Below are 20,706 nucleotides of genomic sequence, written 5' to 3'. Positions count from 1 at the left end.
AGTTGAAGTGCTTTGGTTACAACTAAAGTTACCTCATGTGAGGTCTGTTATTGTTGGATGTTGTTACAGACCACCAAATGCTACTATAATGTACCTTGACCAAATCTGTGAAATGCTTGACAGAGTATGTGACACCGGAATGGAGTTTTATTTTTTAGGAGATCTAAATATTGATTGGAAAATTGAAAGTTGTGCACTGAGAAATAAGCTATTGTCATTTGTTAATACTTGTAATTTGTCACAACTTGTTAATGAATGTATAAGAGTGAATTTAGGATCCGATGGTACATACTCTGCAACACTTATTGATTTAATTTTTACTAATGTGGAGGAGTTGTGTTCTAAGGCTATTTCTGTTCCAGTAGGTTGTAGTTACCATAATTTGATTGCAGTAACAAGGTAAACGAAGGTACCCAATCGAGGACAGTATTTTATTTGCAGGAGGAGTTTTAAAATTTTTGATGAGGATAATTTTATAGCAGAAGTGAGAAGCATAGATTGGTCAGAGGTAACACAAGAACAAGATCCATGTGAAGCTGTAATGGTTTTTAATAATTTGATAACTAAGGTGATGGATAAATACGCCCCTATAAGAAAACGGGCTGTGAGAAATGTCTCAGCTCCATGGTTAGATCAAGAACTGAAGGAGTATATGAAACAAAGGGATATAGTTAAATTAGAAGCAATCAAAACAAATGATATGATACGGTGGAATGAATATCGTAAATTACGAAATTTTGAAACCAAATTATTAAACAAAAATAAAATATCTTCATATTATAAAAAAAGGATCAATTATGGAGTGTATTAAATAGTGCTGTCAAACGATTAAAATTTTTAATCTGATTAATCACACTTTTTAATTTTGATTAATTATGATTAATCAGCTAAATTACTTTCGTATTCGCATAATATAAAATAAATACAAAATACCGTAATATTTTGACATTAACGCATTTTATTATCTGAATGTCATTTGCAAACATTGATTAATTAAATGCATGTCCGCAATTGCATGCATGCGTGTATTGCTCAAAACGTAACAGCATCATCTCAATTGGCTGAAATTCAGAAATTATTAATTAATTAACTCATTAAATTAAATTATTAATTATGAGTTAATTAACTCAGTCACTGCCTTTGACAAGTATACTTGTCAATTGTATTTTTTAGAGCGGTGCTAAATGGGGGCGAATCTGAGCATGCTCCACTGTAAATATCAAACTTGGAAACAACTTTACTGATGCCCAACCACCGGTAGATGACATCATTGCCCCCATTTTATAGGAAATAAACACAGTTTCAGAGTCCATGGGAGAAATGGCTGTATTTTGGCAAACCTACATTTTTCTGCTGTCAATTATAAAAGAACGGGACGGGACAAAAAGTAGGGAGTCTATTCTGTTATTTGGTAGATTCGGTTTATATATAATTATTGAATGTAATATCACGTGAGTATTGGAAATGTAAAAAATTTTCTATAATGACTGGCAATGAATGAGTTTTAAACGCCCAATTACTTTTGTTTTATCTAAAGTCCCGTCGGAGTGTTTTTTTAAAGCGAAGTTTACCACCGAGCACACCAACTGGAGTCACCCCGCTCATTTTGGAACAACAGGCGTAGAAAATGCCTTCAATGTAACCATCCGCGGTTACGTTCAAGGCTCAAGTGCGGTTAGACAAAAATAGTGCGATTAATTTGTGATTAATGCGACAATTTTCTGTGATTAATTAATCTATTAACGCTTTAACTTTGACAGCCCTCGTATTAAATTAACTTACGGGTAGAAATTCTAAGTCAACGCCTACTTTTTTGGAGGGAGATGGAACTTATTTTACTAAACCAGAGGAAATTGCTAATTATTTGAAACAGTTTTTTTTTTTTTTTTTATAAAATTAGAAACTCCAAAATGCCATGGTACTGAGGCAAGATGAAAATATCTCATATAGGTTAATAAGAAATGACATTATGAAGACTGTTTTTAAATTTTCTGAAATAACAGAAGATTATGTTAAAAATACATTTCAGTTAAGCAAAGATAAGCCCTGTGGTGTAGACAATATTGAAATTAAATTGTTGAAGTTAGTGGCAGATTTGATTTCTTTACCTGTTTCTTACATAATTAACATTAGTTTTAAAAAGTCCATTTTTCCATCACAGTTGAAAACAGCGAAAATTATTCCTCTGATTAAAAATAATAAAGAACCATTTTCTGGGCAAAATAGTAGACCAATAAGTTTGTTACCTGCTTTAAGTAAAGTTATGGAAAAAGTTGTATATGATCAGATACAGAAATATTTTTCTGAAAATGGATTAAATACAATTTATCAACATGCATATAAAATGGGTCACTCCACAACTACTACACTTACTCAAATCACTGATTATTGGTTAGAAGAGATAGATAATAAGACATTAGTTGGCACAATATTTTTAGATTTGAGTGCAGCTTTTGATGTTCTGGATCACAATATTTTATTGAATAAGTTAAATTGTTATGGATTTGAGTTATCTGCGTTAAAGTGGTTAGAAAGTTATATTAATAATAGAGATTCTAAGGTTTATTTTAATGGGAGTTACTCTGAACTTGAACAAATGGATTGTGGAGTGCCCCAGGGAAGTTGCTTGGGACCTCTTTTGTTTTCTGTCTTTATTAATGATTTTCCATTGGTGTTGAAGCATGCCACCATGGTGATATATGCAGATGATATTACATTGTATGCTGCTGAACAAACAATAGGTCAACTCAATAATATCTTAAATGAAGAATTTGTTTCAGTCACAGATTGGATAAAAGCTAACAAATTGTTTATTAATACTGGAAAAACTAAATGTATGGTTGTTGGTTCAAAATATTATTTAAAAGTGAAACCTGTGTTACATTTGATTCAGGAAAATGGCGTAAATGAACAAGTGGAAGAAGCAAAGTTATTGGTTGTAGTAGTTTATGCTAATTTATTATGGACAAGTCAAGTCAACTCTGTACTTCAGAAAATGGGAAGGAGTATGGGCACTATTAAATATTGTAAAAAATGTATTCCTCAGTGGTCGGTCAAGCAGTTAGTTCAATCTTTGGTACTTTCATATTTGGATTATGCATCAGTGGTGTGGTCAAACACTTGTGAAAGTAATTTACATAAGTTGCAGGTTGCTCAAAATAGAGCAGCAAGAATTGTGTTGGGTTGCCCATACCGAACAAATGTGATGACAATGCATGAGAACTTGGCTTGGTTAACAGTTAAATGCAGATTGAGATATTTTTTTAATAACGTTTATGAGAAATATTGTTTTAATAAAAACGCCAGAAATTATTTATGGCAAAGTCTCTCTTTTTTTTTTTTTAGATTATCATGGTTATGGCACACGTCAGGTTAATGAAGCAAGGTGTGTACTGCCGTAATGTAGAACAAATCAAAAGCAGCTAACTGTATTTTATCGAGCTATGGTTGCATGGAATTCATTACCTGGATTTTTGTTATTAGAAAATAATAAGATACGTTTTAAAAAGAAGTTGAAACTTCTTTTGTTTACACAATAATGGATATGACATGAGAATTTTGAGCATTGGAACAATAAGTTAAAATGTTGGATTTATATATTTTGGTTAATTGAAAATAATTGGAGCATATTTATTAGGGGTGGGACAAAAAAACGATTCGACCGAACCATCGGTCGTCAAGGGGAGCTAAACGGCCGACTGCGGTGAAGTTAGTTTTAGGTTGGATATTCGATATTCGACAGATATTCGCGATGCCACCTCCGGGGGAAAGCGCCGCGTCTCGGGGATACGCTCCGGGGGCTACTGCACTGAAACTAGCCGCCTTTTCTTTTTACGCAGTCAAGCCAGCCGCACTTCATTTAATCTGTTCGCCCTTTTCGAGGATTTACGGTAGTGTGCGCGAAAGGACGCTGGCACGGAGTACGACATCCTGTTTTCAAAATAAAGTATCACTTTTCACATACTGTTTTCAAAATAAAGGATCACTTTTCAAGATTAAAATATGTTTTTTCTCACTATTATTATTATTATTATTATTATTGTAAGTTTAAAAGACGTTTCACTGGGAATGCACTCTGGTGGGGTGATATTGAGAAATAACATTCATATGTACAATATGAAGTTAATTTAAAATGAAGAAAATGTTGAAATTGAGAAAAAAAAGAGGTATATGTCATCACGCAGACATGCAACTATGAGCCAGTACTAATTTGGAGTCAATAGGTCGCATTACCTGGAAGCTATTAAGCTAAACTGCTAATATTTTTGAGAAAAAAAAAAATTAAAAATAAGTGGAGGTGTAAAATGAAAAAACAAGAGGTATGCATCATCTATCAGATATACCACTATGACGCAGTAATGATTTGAGGTCAATATGTCACATGACCTGGAAGCTACTGAGCTAAGATGCTAATTCTGAAATATAAAAATTCATAGAAAAAAATGAAAGATGTCAAATCGAAAAACAAGAGGCGTATCTCATGCGGCAGGCCCAGCACTACTATCCCACACTGATTTTGAGTCCACAGGTCACATGACCTAGAAGCTATTGAGCTCAGACACTAATTTTTACATTAAAAAATTAATTTAAAAAAATTGAAAGACGTAAAATCGAAAAACAAGAGGCGTATCTCATGCCGGAGAACCGGCACTACTATCCCACACTGATTTTGAGAAAATTGGTCACATGACCTGGAAGCTATTGAGCTCAGATGCTCATTTTTGCATATAAAAATTCATAGAAAAAATTGAAAGACGTAAAATCGAAAAACAAGAGGCGTATCTCATGCGGCAGGCCTGGCACTACTATCCCACACTGATTTTGAGTCCACAGGTCACATGACCTAGAAGCTATTGAGCTCAGACACTAATTTTTACATTAAAAAATTAATTTAAAAAAATTGAAAGACGTAAAATCGAAAAACAAGAGGCGTATCTCATGCCGGAGAACCGGCACTACTATCCCACACTGATTTTGAGAAAATTGGTCACATGACCTGGAAGCTATTGAGCTCAGATGCTCATTTTTGCATATAAAAATTCATAGAAAAAATTGAAAGACGTAAAATCGAAAAACAAGAGGCGTATCTCATGCGGCAGGCCTGGCACTACTATCCCACACTGATTTTGAGTTCACAGGTCACATAACCTAGAAGCTATTGAGCTTGGATGCTATTTTTTACATATAAAAATTCATAGAAAAAATTGAAAGATGTAAAATCGAAAAACAAGAGGCGTATCTCATACGGGAGGCCCAGCCATTCTATCCCACACTGATTTTGAGAAAATTGGTCACATGACCTGGAAGCTATTGAGCTCGGATGCTAATTTTTACACAAAAAAATTCCTAGAAAAAATTGAAAGATGTAAAATCGAAAAACAAGAGGCGTATCTCATGCGGCAGGCCTGGCACTACTATCCCACACTGATTTTGAGAAAATTGGTCACATGACCTGGAAGCTATTGAGCTCGGTTGCTAATTTTTACACAAAAAAATTCATAGAAAAAATTGAAAGATGTAAAATCGAAAAACAAGAGGCGTATCTCATGCGGCAGGCCTGGCAATACTATCCCACACTGATTTTATACATATACATACATATACATATATATATATACATATATATATATACATATATATATATAAATATATGAATATATATATACACATATACATATATATACATATACATATATATACACATATACATATATATACATATACATATATATATATATATATATATATATATATATATATGTATGTGTATATATATATATGTATGTGTGTATATATATATGTATGTGTATATATATATATATATGTATGTGTATATTGTGTATATATATATATATGTATATATATATATATATATATATATATATATATACACGTGTATATATATATATATGTATATATATATATATATATATATATATATATATGTATATATATATATATATATATATATATATATACACGTGTATGTATATATATATATATATATATATATATATATATATATATATATATATATATATATATGTATGTGTGTATATATATATATATATATATGTATATATATATATATATATATATATATATATATGTATATATATATATATGTATGTATATATATATATATATATATATATATATATATGTATGTGTATATATATATATATATATATATATATATATATATATATATATATATATATATATATATATATATATATATATATATATATATATATATATATATATATACATATATATATATGTATGTGTATATATATTAGAGATAGACCGATATGCTTTTTTCAGGGCCGATACCGATTCCGATTATCGGTAGCCAAGGAGGCAGATAACCGATATTTGAAGCCGATATTCATTTGCAGTAAAAGTTAAAATGTTGGCACCAAATTTTTGAATAATGCAAACCCTAACCGTTCTTTACAATGGATTCTCACACTGGACTTTTCATTTTACATCCTTCTATCTGCAATAAGACGTTGGTGGCGGGGGGAGTTAAATGTGGGGGCCAATGTGACATTACCTTTTATAGCATTTGGGATACTTGTAGTTTTATTCTATAAATGTTATATTTTTATATTTTGAAGTAATAGGAGGAACCCTGTCATTCAAAATGTGCATCAGCTGTGGCATTACTTATTACTACAGCAAAAAAAATTAAAAAAAATTCCATGAGAAAAACTATTCATCCCTGAACACCATACAGTTCTTGTAGACCTTATTATAATTATTGTTATTGTTACCATATAGACAGTTTTGATAAGCTGAGGATCTTAAATCGAGAACAGCAATATCATGCTACTCCTCTCTACAAGAGAACTGTCAAAAGACACTTCATCATGTAGTTTACTGCCACTTAGGATGCCCCAATCAACGCAGAAAAAGGTAGAGTAAAATAACTTGGTTATAATAATAGTAAGAATAACTTGGTTAAACAGACATTGTTGCGGTGGACCGCTGCCAGTTTCTGCTGTTTAATGTGTTTTACACTTATAGACACGTGTGTGTATATGGGCACACTATTCTCTCACTACTGTACTGTACTGTATCACTTAATGGCACAGATGTACTTGTCTAAATAATAACTGGGCTGCAACATTGCTAATTCACATTAACAAGCACTATCTTAGCTGTCCACAATGAATAGTTACTAACACACGAGAAAGTTATACAACACACCAAACATGAGCTCATTATTCAAAGTATGATGCACGTAACGAAATTACATCACTGAACATTAATTGCAGCCGTGTACGGCCGTAGATGTTACATATTAGTGGCATCCATTGAGAGGATAATGTCCCAAGTGACGGCAGACATGACGTGAAAAGAGAGACAAAACGAGCAAATAAGCACACTATACTTTAGTGCACTTCTCTACTAATGCCTAACATACGGAAGAGAACACGTTCGTGTAGTTAAACGGTGTTTGAGACACTTAATTTGTTACTGAGCGGACTTTAACGAGGTGCACAACGAGCTGTCAATCAAATCGACGTCGAAGCTTAAGGCACACAATGGCAAACCAGTGCGACAAATAAACACAATATAAAGTAACTAAACGCTATTTAGTGTCACTGTGGCATCTCACTGCATAATAGCCGCTATGCAACAAGTAGTGGACGTGACCCAGAATGCAATGTGTGCGTCACGAGAGGTAAATATAATGACGTTACTCTACTCTTAACATGGAACTAGACAATATAATAATGACAACTGTTAATATTTGGAACCTTTCTAACAAACATTATTTACTTAATTAAGTGAAAATGTGTGTGATTCCCTCCCCGAGTAGTTCAAGTAGCGAATTAGCTACTGGGTGTTAGCCTACATGCTAAGCTGAACACACCACTGTTAGCTAGCGGGGATTCAATGCAAGGGAATGCAGCTCCATTCATATAGTGCATTTAATACACAACATAATTCAATGTGTTTAGCTTATCATGGTGAAACGATCGGCGGAGTCTCTTCTCTTTTAACTTACCTTCGAAGCATGTGTCTCTCGCGTTGTGTCCGTGGGTGCGTGTGTGACCGGCTACTGTGATACAGGCATACACTACTGATTGGTTCTGGCTCTTGCACGGCTAACCAATCAAATGCTGCTATGGGCGTTACATTGCTGGAGTTGGACTCCATAACAGACAGAGACGCTCTGGGCTGCATTCGAAGCGAAAAGACGGAGTTTTAAATGGATCGCTCATATCGGCCGTCAGATTAATAAAACAGACCGATATATATATATATATATATATATATATATATATATATATATATATATATATATATATATATATATATTAGGGGTGTGAATTGCCTAGTACCTGACGATTCGATTCGTATCACGATTCACAGGTCACGATTCGATTCGATACCGATTAATCCCGATACGAATTTATAAGTCGATTGTTGCGATTTTTTTTCATTCAAATTTAGAAAATACTAATCAGTAAGCTTGTAGAGTGTAAGATTTATATGAAAATGTATTATTTATTTATCTGAAATTTCAGTCTTATAGAGGTTGTAATCTGTTTCATGTTTGAACAGCATTAAAATAAAATATTAAGGCTTAATGTTCCGTTCATATAACATTCTTCCATGCTCAAGGTGTGAATCCTAACCCGAAGTCAGACGTTTTGTTGAATATTTTTAATAAGTTTAAAAATCGATTCACACAAAAAAAAAAAAAAAAAAAAAAAAGGCAATGATGATAAGACGTTGAATCGGTAAGACTACCGAATGAACAATTCTGAGCTCTTAAAAAAAAATAAAAAATTAAAAAAAAATTAAAAAAAATGATTTTTTTTATTGAATCGATTCGAGAATCGCGCGATGTAGTATCACGATATATCGCCAAATCGATTTTTATATGTACATATATATATATATATATATATATATATATACACATACATATCGCAAGACCTGAGACAACAACTGGGCAAAACATTTTGACTTTTCGTAAAACTAAATGACGGGGGCGGGGCATCAAAAATTGCCTTTAAAATTTCATTTGTCCAGAACGAGCAAATGCTTAATAACTCCCATGTTCAAGCTCCAAAAAATCTCAAACTTCTCAAGAAACTTAATAGTCACGGCCTGAAAACATATATATGATAAAATTCAGTTATACATATAGCGCCACCTAGTGGTGACAATAAATGTAATACTTAGTTTTTAGCTACTGTGCCAATCTCGTTAAAGGAATCCAGTTGAAAATTAGTCAGAAAAGCCTTAAGATGTTGATCATACCCCACACCGAATATTGCAACTTTTTGTCAAAGGCCGTGGCCACTACGATGCCGCAAAGTCAGATAATTTTTTGTGACAACAAAAGCTGCTTTAATTTGACCCAGATGATCCTATCTTCTCAAAATTTCACACATATGAGAGTCCAGCCCTTAAAATATCTACAAACTTAGAGTTCATCTTTCTGATAGCGCCACCGACTGGCAATTTTTTTTCTTACAATTTTTCTTCAACGTTTTTCTGCACGTTAGCTGGACCTACCTCATATTTACTCAGATGAGGGTTTTGCCCTTCCTGATGTCACAACACCAAGTTTGTGAGTTTTCGCGAATCGCTGTGGGCGTGGCTAAGCGCTGTTTGCCAAGAAAACAATGCCAATTTTGAGGGCCTAAACTGGAACAGAAACACATGAAACTTGGCACACACATCTGACCTGGCAAAATGAGAAATATTTTATCGTGGATTGTGCTATTTATACAAAAATGATTCAGTAGCGCCCCCTAGAAAACTTTAAAGAAGCAGCCTCGGTTGTACATTTAAGCAAGATATACTTAAATTTTTCGGTGTATGAGAAGCCCAAGACCTACAAAAACGTCTCTTAGACCCATATGCTAAAATGAACAGGAAGTGAGCTACGAATTTTTGAATGTCCCGTTTTTGACAATTTTTGGACATTTACAGGGGGCAGACTTTTGCCCACTTCTCCCACACGTTTCATCCGACTGACTTCAGACTTGTCCTGGACCATGTCAAGACCTGAGCCAACGACAGGGGAAAAAACCTTGACTTTTCGAAATACTATATGATGAGGGAGGGGCATCAATTTTTGTGTTTTGCAATGAAAAAGGAAATGCTTAATAACTCCCCGGTACATGGTCCAAAAAATCCCAAACTTGACATGTATGTTTATAGTCAAGGCCTGAAGGTATCTCTATGACAACATTCAGTTATAAATACAGTGCCACCGAGCCCTTGCGGGAAACCCCCCCCCAAATATCCCACATTTTATTTTGTACAAAATTTGTAAACCAATTGTAAATGTGATAATTAAGTCATTCTTTTACATTCCACCACTCAAAATGTTAATTGGCGTTAGACTTATCCAAACATATGTACTTTTTTATTTTGTTTTATTTGTTTTTGATAGCCTCACTGGACAATAAAAGCAACATTGTGCAATGAGTACGAGCGAAATATGTGTATATATACTTTTACGAAACATACCAATCAGGACAACTCATTGTCTAAAAATAAAAAAGGATGCTGATTTTTTCAGAGGTTGACATTCACAAAAACCCATTGAGCTTGACACACTCAGCACACCTGGCAAAAAAGAAAATCCACATGTAAAGCTCTATTATGCCAATTTCAAAGAAATTCTGCTTCCATAGTGCCACTAACCGAACGTTTTTCGATTTTACGTCTTTCAAATTTTTCTATGAATTTTTTAATGTAAAAAATGAGCATTTCAGCTCAATAGCTTCCAGGTCATGTGACCAATTTTCTCAAAATCAGTGTGGGATAGAAGTGCCGGGCCTGCTGCATGAGATACGCCTCTTGTTTTTCGATTTTACATCTTCCAATTTTTTCTATTCATTTTTTAATGTGAAAATTAGCATCCGAGCTCAATAGCTTCTAGGTCATGTGACCTGTGGACTCAAAATCAGTGTGGGATAGTAGTGCCGGGCCTGCCGCATGAGATACGCCTCTTGTTTTTCAATTTTACGTCTTTCAATTTTTTCTATGAATTTTTAGATGTAAAAATTAGCATCTGAGCTCAATAGCTTCCAGGTCATGTGACCAATTTTCTCAAAATCAGTTTGGGATAGTATGGCTGGGCCTCCCGTATGAGATACGCCTCTTGTTTTTGGATTTTACATCTTTCAATTTTTTCTATAAATTTTTTAATGTAAAAAATAGCATCCGAGCGCAAAGCTTCTTGGTCATGTGACCTGTGGACTCAAAATCAGTGTGGGATAGTAGTGCCAGGCCTGCCGCATGAGATACGCCTCTTGTTTTTCGATTTTACATCTTTCAATTTTTTCTATGAATTTTTTGATGTAAAAAATAGCAACCGAGCTAAACAGCTTCCAGGTCATGTGACCAATTTTCTCAAAATCAGTGTGGGATAGTAGTGCCGGGCCTGCCGCATGAGATACGCCTCTTGTTTTTCGATTTTACGTCTTACAATTTTTTCTATGAATTTTTATGTGTAAAAATTAGCAACCGAGCTCAATAGCTTCCAGGTCATGTGACCAATTTTCTCAAAATCAGTGTGGGATAGTATTGCCAGGCCTGCCGCATGAGATACGCCTCTTGTTTTTCGATTTTACATCTTTAAATTTTTTCTATAAATTTTTTAATGTAAAAAATAGCATCCGAGCTCAATAGCTTCTAGGTCATGTGACCTGTGGACTCAAAATCAGTGTGGGATAGTAGTGCCGGGCCTGCCGCATGAGATACACCTCTTGTTTTTCGATTTTACATCTTTCAATTTTTTCTATGAATTTTTTTGTGTCAAAATTAGCATCTGAGCTCAATAGCTTCCAGGTCATGTGACCAATTTTCTCAAAATCAGTGTGGGAAAGTAGTGCCGGGCCTGCCACATGAGATATGCCTCTTGTTTTTTGATTTTACATCTTTCAATTTTTTCTATAAATTTTTTTGTGTAAAAAATAGCATCCGAGCTCAATAGCTTCTAGGTCATGTGACCTGTGGACTCAAAATTAGAGTGGGATAGTAGTGCCAGGCCAGCCGCATGAGATACGCCTCTTGTTTTTCGATTTTACATCTTTCAATTTTTTCTATGTATTTTTATATGCAAAAATGAGCATTTCAGCTCAATAGCTTCCAGGTCATGTGACCAATTTTCTCAAAATCAGTGTGGGATAGTAGTGCCAGGCCTCCCGCATGAGATACGCCTCTTGTTTTTCGATTTTACATCTTTCGATTTTTTCTATTCATTTTTTAATGTAAAAATTAGCATCTGAGCTCAATAGCTTCCAGGTCATGTAATCAATTTTCTCAAAATCAGTGTGGGATAGTAGTACCGGGCCTCCCGCATAAGATACGCCTCTTGTTTTTCGATTTTACATCTTTCAATTTTTTCTATAAATTTTTTTGATGTAAAAAATAGCATCCAAGCTCAATAGCTTCTAGGTCATGTGACCTGTGGACTCAAAATCAGTGTGGGATAGTAGTGCCGGGCCTGCCGCATTAGATACGCCTCTTGTTTTTCGATTTTACATCTTTCAATTTTTTCTATTAATTTTTTAATGTAAAAAATAGCATCCGAGCTCAATAGCTTCTAGGTCATGTGACCTGTGGACTCAAAATCAGTGTGGGATAGTAGTGCCGGGCCTGCCGCATAAGATACGCCTCTTGTTTTTCGATTTTACGTCTTTCAATTTTGTCTATGAATTTTTATATGCAAAAATGAGCATCTGAGCTCAATAGCTTCCAGGTCATGTGACCTATTGACCCCAAATCATTGCTGCATCATAGTGGCATGTCTGATAGATGATGCACACCTCTTGATTTTTCATTTTTATTTTTTTCTGTAAATATTAGCAGTTTAGCTTATTAGCTTCTAGGTCATGCCACATGTCTGTCTGACACAAACCTCTTTCTTTTTTCTCAATTTCAACCTTTCCTTCGTTTTAAATTAACTTAATATTGTACATATCAATATTATTTCCCAATATCACCCCACAAGAGTGCATTCCCAGTGAAATGTGAATTGGTGCTGTTATAGTGAAGCATCTTTTAAACTGTTAATAATAAAAAAATAATAATAATGAAGCCTTTTTAAACTGTTAATAATAAAAATAATAATAACAATATTAATAGTAAAAAAAAACAACCCAAAAAAACATTTTAAACTGTGTTGAATTCTATTTTATTTTTGGAAACTGATCTTTCATTTTGAAAACAGGATGTCGTACTCCATGCTAGCGGATGTAGTTCTCCGTGCCAGCGCCCCTTCGCGCAGTCTACCGTAAATCTTAGAAAAGGGCGAACAGGTTGACTGCGTAAAAAGAAAAGGCGTAACCCGGAGCGTATCCTCGTCTAGACGGCTTTCCACACGACAGCTCCCGGAGCGTAGAGTCGGCCCGGAGCCGAGCGTGTCGAGGCGGCTTTCCCGCACCGTAGAGGCGGCTTCCTGGAAGCGGCTTTCCCCGACGCGAATGTCTGTCAAATATCGAATATCCAACCTAAAACTAACTTCACCGCAGTAAACGACTGTATCAGTAGCAGACTTGTCAACCGATACAAAATCCTCCGGGAATCCTTAGATACATTGCTTGTAAAGCTGTGGACCGGATATCGCGTTGCTGTGAATCGGTTGCGAGTGAGGCTTTAAGCCTAATTTATGCCTCCACGTTTGCTCTCGCGTCGATGAGCGCCGTCGATCACATGATCTACGGCGCTCATGAATTTTAAGTGCCGCGTCACTCGTGGCCGGCTGACGTGCACACGTCGCCAATCCTTGGACGCCGTAGATGGCGGGGCGTAGCTCGCTTCTGATTGGTCCGTTCGATGGCGTTTTTTCTTTTTTTTCTCTCTCTCTCTCCCCGCCTCCCGCCCAGATAGTTTCCGTGAAGGCAACTGGCGGCGCAAATCGACTTCCCTGCTCGGAGACCACGGCTGTGCATGTGGATATGTGCCTGGGACGAGAGGCGGAAAACAACAATAACAAAAAAAAAAATGTGTTCGCTAAGTGCACGGCTGTTGTGTTTTGGCGAGTTTACGGCCGACACCGGTGCAAATTGGCAATAATTAATTGCCACGGTGATGAACTTACTCTCCCCCCGGCTTTGTTTCGTGTTTCTGAATTAAATTGAACTTCCTGAATCCGTCATAAAATGCAGAGGAATCGCCACTCTGTGGCGGCCCAGCCATAGCGACAGCGGGACTTGGTGTGAAACTCCAGCAGACACCGATGTGTATTGTGATGTGTATTGCGCACAAGTCGGAAGGCAAACGCATGAGCGGAGCAACGCCGTAACCCCCCCGTGCGAGCCCGTCGCAGAAGCATACTGAGGCCTTTATGGTTTTCATAACAATAGCAAGAGTTTTGCGCCGTGCTCTACTTGTTTTGTTTACGTTTCAGTCGCGTCACTATTCAAGCTACTTCCGTGTTTACAGAGAGCTAGCAAAGTAGCGCTCAGAGACGCTTCATTCCCCGGATGTTGTAAACATAATGCAAAGACGTTACGCACCTTTTTTTTTGGGGGGGGGGGCGCCTACCGTCAACGCCGTGCTCGCGACATGGCACGCGCGCAGTCGCGCACAACGAGTGACAACATGCAACAGTGGAGACAGTTAGCAGAAGCCGGTGCCGTACATCTCGGTATTTCCCATGGCTATCGAGTCCTCTCGGTGCACTTGTATGTCCCGGGCCGGCGTTGGTACTGCGCGCGAGCCAAAAAGAATAACTCCCGTGACGATCCAATACATGGATTCAAACGACACAGGTATGTCCCACAGCCAACACACCAGCTAAGCTAAAAGCACACTGCAAGTATCTCATTTCTCAGTTTGTGGCTCCCTGTCAACGTATACAACTAGCATGAGCAGCAGAAAGGAGAACTGAGACGTGCCCGTGATTACGTCATCAAACTCAAAATGAACGACAGCCCAAAAAACAAAACATAAACAGTGGTGATTCCGTGGTCATCATCGTGTCACGATTAAAAAAACAAAAAAGATGTCATACATTAACCAAAAATGAATGTGATGGCAAAGAAAAACAAAAATTGTTAAAAACAAAAATTGTTGATAAAAAGGTTAGGGCACTTTTGGAAATATTTTTGGATATATTAAGTGGTTAAAATGTGTTTGATAGATTTATTGTTCCATAAGGTGGCTTCATATTTCTTTTGGCTGGACGGTAGGTTTATTTCATGTCTTAAATTTATGTTTCTGAAATACTTCACAATGTGGACATATTCTGTTTAATTGTGTTGGTGTCTTTTTAAAGGTTAAATATTTATCTTTCAAATTGAATTATCAGCCTTTTGTTTTCCTGATCCTGATTTTGAATTTAAAAAACAAAACAAAAAACAATTATAACTGTCAATAACGACTAATAAATATTTAAACTGATACATTTTTCAGTCATATCGCCCAGCCCTTTGTTCCGGTCCATTTAAATAATTGATTCAATATATAAAAATATAGAAGACATTGTTGTTGTTCTTTTTTAACACATTTGTAGATACTGTAAAAATTTGTGGTGTTTTAAGATTAATGTTTACAAACAACAAATGTCACTATAAGTTTTGAATATTGAAATTAATCGTATCGAATCGAAAATTGTATTGTTCCCAAACTTAATCGAACCGTATCGAACCGTTCTGTTCTGAAAGATAATGGTTTTTCAATCGAATCGCAACCTGTGTATCGAGATACATATCGAATCGGCCTCATGTCAGAGATTCCCACCCCTAATATCTATTTAGTTTGACTGTATTACCATTATGTATTTAATGTTATTTGACTGCATTGATCTTTCATTTATTTTTATTTTTATGTTTATTTTTGTTGTTTAGTGTATGTATGTGAGAGTAGGTGTGTATATGTTTATTAGAAATGATTGTAATGAACGTGGAAAGACCCCAGGAAGATTAGCTCCTGAGATGTCAGGAGCTAATGGGGGTCTTAATAAACGAAACGAAACGAAACAGGCTGGGGGTTTAGGACAAAATCACCACCAAAGATTAACATAAACCCAGATGTGTAGACTGAGAGAAAGTTAAAGTGTGTACATCCTGTATTTAAAAAGTGCATTTTCCTGAGTGAAACCGGCATACTGGGCCTTTAAGGTTAACCATTCATGTTTTTAAAAACCTTTTTTTTTTCTTTCGTATTTATATTTTATGCAAAATGTAAACACATGGGAAGAATGACACCATTTTTTCCCCATGTCACATGAATTTCCCACATGAAAGAGGACCAAGCAAATCCCTTTCCACTTCTTCATTTGATGTTTTGGGAAAAGCATTGCTGAAACTGGACCAGGCCAAACAAGGGCGCTGATTGCAATTCGGAATTAGTGGTGTGACATCTCAGCACCTAACATCTGAGAGTCAAACCACAGCAGAGAGGCTGCTTGGGCGGATAAAGTCATTAGACTTAGTGGGGGCCTTTCATCTGTACCGACAGAGACGGCTTCTGGATCGTGTCACTACACTCTCTGTTATTGTGACAATAGCGCCACTGTGTTCAGTTTTGAAGGCTTTTTTTTCTGTTATATTTAAAAAATGTTGTTTAAATTGTTGCCCTGAGATTGGTTGGCAACCAGTCCAGGGTGTCCCCCGCCTACTGCCCAGAGCCAGCTGAGATAGGCGCCAACAGCCCCCCGCGACCCTTGTGAGGAATAAGCGGTCAAGAAAATGGATGGATGGATGTTTAAATTGTATTTTATGTAGAAAGGATTTTTTTATTATTATTATTATTATTATTTGTTTTTTTCGTGTACTGTTGTATATATTTCCAACTAATCTGTCTAGTCCGAATATTGAAACACATAACCGTGAAGATGTTGAGGCTGGCATTCTTTTTGTTGTATGTGACTCAAAGCCAAAGTGACTTGAAAGAATAACTTTGCCTGTGGGAAGGACAGTGCTCAGGTTCAGCCGCATTTCTGATAACATTTTGCATTCTGCGGGCACCAGCGACAACTCTGATGCCTGTGTTTGATTGTCTCTTTAATGTTCTCCTCCCCCTTCACAATAATCAGAAAAGCAGAGGTGGAGGTGAAGCGATAGCCAGCGGATGACTGCATTGGAGAGAGAGTGACATGCGATCCAATTCTAATGTGTTGGTGGGTAGAAATTTTTGGCTGAAACTCGATAATTATGTATGTCACATGTAGTGTTTTTTTGTTTGTTTGTTTTTGTTTTTGTTTTTGTTTTTTTGTTTTTAGTAACACTACAAAGCAATTTTACACTGTGACCATTTCATAAAACCACAAATTATTGGGCAAACTCGGTCCTCGAGGGCCGAGTCCTGCAGGTTTTGGATGTTTCCCTTCTCCAACACAGCTGATGTATGATGAGCTCCAGTGACATGTAGGGATGCAATGATAAGGGCAACATGTTGACAATATTTAAAAGGAACACATCTGTTAAAAAAAAAGTCAGGTCGATTTTCATTTGTACAGTTCTAGTACCCTCTAGTGGCTAGTTTATTAGTGCAATTTAATTTTCATTAGGGATGTTTTGGCCTTCTATGGTTAAAATCTATGCTAAATGTCAGATGAAGTGTGCTTGCATTAACAAATAAGTGCCTCAATCTTATTATTAGAGATTGTATGTGGTTTATATGCATTGCTGTTATGTACAAAAGCACAATAGTTTTTTTTTCAGTATGAGCTTTTTTTTTTTTTTTTTTTTTTTTTACAATATTGTGATATTTTTTAAAAAATTTTAAATTTTTCACAGGTCAAGTAAAAATGACTCATTACTAGCCTGCAGGCTAAAATGCTGCAAAATTATCCTCCTAAAAGCACACCCCGACTGTGCTTTCACCAGCCCGTCCTCGTAGCGTTGTGTGTTCGCGCATGCGAAGACAGTTTCCTAGTAGAAAAGTCTTTTACTCAAATAGGCACATCATTACATAGCCTTTTTAGGTCTGCTGTAGTATTCCTAGGAGAACGTATGTTCACACAGTACATTCGTGAAGTCAACACAGTGCACAGTGTGGCGGTAAGATGATGCCACGCTGGAAAATATACAACTTTGACTCAGTTCAAATGAAATAAACAAAACAAAAATTTTGGAGAGGGTCAAAGTAAGAAGGGAGGGTATCGAAAAACTGGTGCCAATAAAGGTTATTTTAGTTAACTAAAACTAATGAAAAAAATAAAACTCAAAAAAACAATATTGTTACCAAAATAAAATAAAAAAGAAAATGCTTTTTAAAAAGCGCAAAAGAACTATAATTGCAGCAAACGTCCTTCGTTTCAGTCTTGGGTAATTAATTTAATGCATGAGCCTTTGGGGATGATTTAAAATGTGATTTTTAGTAGATTTATTTTGATATAAACCGGAATAATGACGTTTGAAAGTATGTCACACAAAAGTGACGTCATCTAGCAGCAGCCAATAGAAAACCACCTACAGATGACGTTGCGCCCATAGTGTTTTTCAACCCTACTGCCATATTACAAATAAATTGGTTTATATACTGTAGCATTTTTTTTTAATATGCAAAAGAACAAATAAATTATTTGTACAATATTTAGGACTAAACACAATTTCTCTTCATAACATTATGCGGCCCTTGCGTCCTTCTGATTTTCTATATGTGGCCCTGAAATGAAAAAGTTTGGACACTCCTGCTATAGACCCTTCCAGTGTGACGTCACGTTAAAGTGTGCCCCTAGCGGTGATGGTCATGGCGTCAATGTGAGTGAATTAGAAAACAATCAGTGTGACCTAGAAAATAGGTCAAACAGTTGATAAATCAGCTACCAATGTTATGGTGAACTTGTGCGCTGCCGACGGATACTCTAATAGCTCAAACAGAGATGAGATCATTCTTTCGGATGCCGGCAGCAATTCTAAACCAGATGGAAGACAGTGAGGAGTGAAAGAGGAGCACGATGGCTAGCGCGACTGTGAGCAAAACTACGACACAACTGTTTTGCACCCACAAAAAGTACGAGGATACGCTCAGATAATTTTATATCAGGTAGTTTTTCTCTTTTTCATATACAGCTGTCATAAGATTAACCTTTGATTGTAAATTCGAGGCAGACGTGATGAATGAGCCATATTATCTTTAGTGAAACAATCATCTTTTTTTTTTGCTTAAGTATTCAAGTCATTTTGAACAAAAAGTTAACGATTTAAACATGATTATTACAATTAAAAAAAAAACACTAACTCGGGCTTGATTTCTGCTGAGGAATGTGTAGTAAACGACGTGTGGTCTGTTTGTTAGCAGCTAGCAAGCTAAGATAGCTCAAGACTTCGATATACAGCAAGACGACACAAACGTACACAAACGATTTAATGAATGAAAATTTACACCATGAAAGTAGTGATCGACATACTTTTTCAACCAAAAACAACATACCTTAAGCTTCCACTTCCACTGCCCCCAGCAAACTACATTTTTTTTGTAGCTGGTAGAGGCTGACACTTGACATATTTCCCACCTTTAAACGAAAACGCTCTCCGAAAATCAAGCTCTCGACATTCATTTGTTATGGGATGTTTGCCCTCCGGGAGGCGCCCTGGACCTACAGCAAGACGAGTTTATCCGGACACAAACAATTTTCATGAATAATGTTTTACACCAGTAACCAGTGTCAACCAAAAGATAAATAGAACATACATTTGCTGCTATGAGACAAACATTGTCGTGTTGAACGCATCCTTCACCCATCCAGACACAAAAGAAGAATCCAGGCTCTTGATGGCGTCAAAGTCCTCCCATGTGTTGGCGCTCTTCTTCACAATGAGATAGTTTAAGTTATTTGGGGGAACGTTGTGGCTTGCTTTGAGCAGGCCGATGGTGAAAGTAGATACGGATCTTTTCCTCCAACCAACTCCAGCTTTTGCCGATACCGGCTAAGAACAGCTGGTTCTAGTGTGTCGCAGTAACTATGATAACTATGTACATTTTTTTGGTACATTTGTCATGTTTAGACGAATCGTTCAACGAAAATGATGCTCCCTCCGTTTCTATGGATTGTTTGACCCCCAAGTGACGTCAGCTGGAAGGGTCTATTGCTAGCTTGATTTGGAATTGCGCTGTCTTTCAGGTCTTTCAGCTATTCACTTTATTACCTACTTTCCGAGCGTTTGGGCAGATTTTTGTAAATTAATGAAATTGTCCGATTTTCATTGTGCGACACATGCGAGGGGGAGTGCACGGCACCATGTTTACTGCAACTCTCAGACCACATTTTGGTGGGCGTGGCCAAGGCTCACCAGACTTCTGTGTGTTTTTGACTACAAAATGAGTTGGCCGTGGGCAAGTCTCATCTTTTTCCGTGTCACAGTCTTCACGTCTGCACCTGAAGTAATATTGGCTCATTAGTTTCAATAGTTGGTATCGATCCCGGGATAAGTGAAAGATGTTCTGCTAATCCATGTTTGTATTGTCCCAATTTCCTGAAGCAGTCGTCAGTTAAATGTTTGCCACAAATTGTCAGGGCTGTGAACCCTCCTAGCGACCAGGTGCAGCTACTGGGATTGACACCCCAGTACCGGTCGAACCATAAGTCCTAGGGGGAAAATGAACACATCCCCTGAACCGGCTCAATCTTGGCTTTCCAACGTCGTCGGTGCTGGCCCGCCACAACCCTCCGGGCCGGAGATACGGGGCCGCAAAATCGTGGACCATGCTGTCCTCCTGCTGCTGCTGTTTGTTTGCTCCGGCGGGGGGGAGGAGTTGAAAATTGTGAGG

General features: G+C 36.6%; 1 protein-coding gene across 5 annotated transcripts in view; it reads left to right on the top strand.

The window, feature by feature from the left end:
- The window catches only part of LOC144020088 (axin-2-like), a 371,050-nt gene that overhangs the window by 244,820 nt on the left and 105,524 nt on the right, over positions 1-20,706 (top strand). The window contains exon 2 of one of the 5 annotated variants that reach the window (XM_077523141.1): positions 17,027-17,110. The exons of 3 other annotated variants lie outside the window; for them this stretch is intronic. The gene's annotated coding sequence lies outside the window, so the exon portion shown is untranslated. Of the gene's footprint in view, positions 1-14,553; positions 17,111-20,706 lie in introns of those variants that run through there. One more of the 5 variants, XM_077523140.1, reaches the window with a different exon arrangement.

This window comes from Festucalex cinctus, chromosome 6, assembly GCF_051991245.1.
Source record: "Festucalex cinctus isolate MCC-2025b chromosome 6, RoL_Fcin_1.0, whole genome shotgun sequence".
NCBI lineage: Eukaryota > Metazoa > Chordata > Actinopteri > Syngnathiformes > Syngnathidae > Festucalex > Festucalex cinctus.
The sequence above is the reverse complement of the archived record's forward strand: the minus strand, read 5'-3'. Positions and strand labels throughout refer to the sequence as shown.